Here is a 2,778-nt window from a genome sequence, read left to right on the forward strand (position 1 = left end):
CTCATTTCAATTAGTTCGTACTTATGTTTTAACATTGTGTTTTAGGTCTCAACATTATAGAAAAAATAATTGGTTATAGAAGTCAAACACAGTCAATGAACTCTTCTACCATAACTGAGTCAGTGCTGAAACATTGTGTTCATATGCAAATGTTGGAAAGCTATAGAAGTTCTACGTGACTCTAGAAAACAGTCTGTGTACCAACAATGTCCGCTTCCTTTATTTCTACATTCAACTCTAAAACATGACAGAACAGCAACTTGGAACAGGTAACAGGATGCTGTTGCCATATGGAAATCTTTCAGAAAAGTCACTATTTCTTATTTTGGCTTTTAGCTATATTATTTCCTTAATGTTGAAGCCCTTCAGAAAGGAGATTTCTCCAGATTGGTCTCCGCCCAACATCATCTTCCTCTTAGACTATTGTGGTGTTCTCTAATTCATGCTATGTCTTTATTTCTACCACTCACTATAAATAAAACTGGGTAACCTATTATATTCTGCCACATTGTTCTCTCTCTCTTTCTCTCTTTTCCTTCTTCTTCTTAAGATCAGATGGTAGTGAGGGTATACATCCAACTCTCCACTGCTATTTCTAGCTAGCTGCTGTCCCGTGACTTACTCACATCAACTCTTCCTTTCCTTTTCCTTCTCGTTGTAGCAGGCACCAAATTTTCCAATTAGTTACCAATCAATCAAGACTCATAAGCCTATACTTTTCAAACTAATCTATTTCATTACTTTGATACATTAGTGTCCATGAGGATGGCCTTTCCAAAAAATGCCAGCAAATCAATCTTTTTATCTCTTTATCATCACTGATCTTACCCTCCAATATTCCTATGCCATCTGGTTTCATAAACCAAAAATATTAACCTTTCAAAATTGTTAACTTAACTATGCCATTTCCAAGCCATGATCTCTGTTCTCTCCATTTTCCTGTTCTTAAGCAGCATCAGACCCCCAGACTATGATGAAAAGCCAGTGCCATCTCTTCCCTTTTTTTAAGTCCAGATCCACCATTAGTTCCAAGCAATAAAATCCTCACTTCAATCATTATCTTGAAAATACCTATGTTGTTCCGCACTCTGTCTTCCCATTACAGTTTCTTGGCAAATCTAAATCCACAGTGAACCCAGTTAGATACTTTTTCCACATTTACAATCAGGTAGATAGACATTTCTAGAGAAAAAAATTCACATTTCTGAGTTTTTAATATTTTGTGATTTTTCAGCCTCATAAGAATCTCAATATTTCCCAGAGAGATCATAAAGTTTCTCCAGTAAGTTAGCTCTCTAAACCTCTGACCTCTTTCTATCTCTTTATACACAGAATATTACTTTTCTTTTGCCTCACTGATAAAAATAGAAGTTTCTATCAGATACAAACTTTGTCACTTTTCTCTCTCCAATAAACAAAAGTATATGCATTATAAGCACTGACCTCTTTCCCTGATACTATAACATGGAGAAAATGCCTCAGTCACTTAAATTTCAGCTCTGCCTCAGCTTTGGTGCTATATCCTTTGAACTCTTAGGACATGTTTTTACTGTTGATTATCTTTTCTCTCTCTCAGAGACAATTGTCTACCAGGTACTTTTCATTTAGGTTTAAATATAAAAGTGTTACTATTCTTATGGTTACTTTATAATCACATATGTTTTTATAAAATGTCTGTGGTTTGGCTCTATACTCAAAGTCTCTGTTATAGTTGACCAGTGGTAGGTGTTGAATATTTTTAAAAGATATTTCTAGGGAAAATCTATTGCATTAAAATTATTTGTCTCTCACAAGAGGAAAACTATACCTCTCCGAGCCACCCACATCCTCCAGACACAACTGTATCACTTTTCTTCTCCTCACAGCAAAGATTTCAAAGAGTAATTTATGTCAGTCTTCTAAATGTCCTTTTATTATTATTATTGTTGTACTGAGGGTACATTGTCACATTTACAAAAGTTCTTTCAATGTATCATAGTTGAACTCACCCCCCATCATTCTCTTTTATCTCCCCTCTCCCCATTCCTGGAATAGTTTCAACAGGTCTCATTTTTCCACTTACATACATGTGTACTCAATATTTCTACCATATTCACCCTCCCATATTCTTTCCTTATATCCTCCCACCTCTCATTAACCCCAAACACACAAACAGGACATATATCATCAATTCATCCACATTTCTCACAAAATCTTGTCTTTGCAAGTCCAATATATGCAGTTAGACCCTGCTTTACATATCTTTTCACCATTTGACACATGTGGTGATTTGATATGTTTGATTTACTTCTGTTATTTGTTTCTCCTATGTTTCAACCTCCCTTCCTGGAAATAGCTTTAGAAAATAATTTGTCATTTTTTTTCCTCTTATGTATGTTTGCATATTAGGATGCAGAATTTATTGGAATTCTTCTGGTGTGCATAGTACTTTTTAATTTGTAAACTTTCTGTCTGATGTTTTCAACTGTGTGGCTATATTTGACTAAAGAAGTTGTTTTAGTCAATAACTTAAAATGGCAAATATTTGTTTGCCAATCATACAGCATGATTGCCACCAGGTATTAACAGGGAAGAAAGCTGGACTAAATGTCACTGAAGAAATGAGGCTGGCAGTGCAACTACATCTCAAATGTTGTCTCTCATGACACTAAACAAATAAACAAACCTCAAGCCAGAAATATCAAACATCATTTCTGCTTTCAAATCCATGGACACAATTATTTACATGTTCCACTGATCACAAAGGGCCATACACTGCAGATGCATCATGACCTGAAA

The sequence above is a fragment of the Castor canadensis genome, chromosome 9, assembly GCF_047511655.1.
Source record: "Castor canadensis chromosome 9, mCasCan1.hap1v2, whole genome shotgun sequence".
NCBI classification, from domain to species: domain Eukaryota; kingdom Metazoa; phylum Chordata; class Mammalia; order Rodentia; family Castoridae; genus Castor; species Castor canadensis.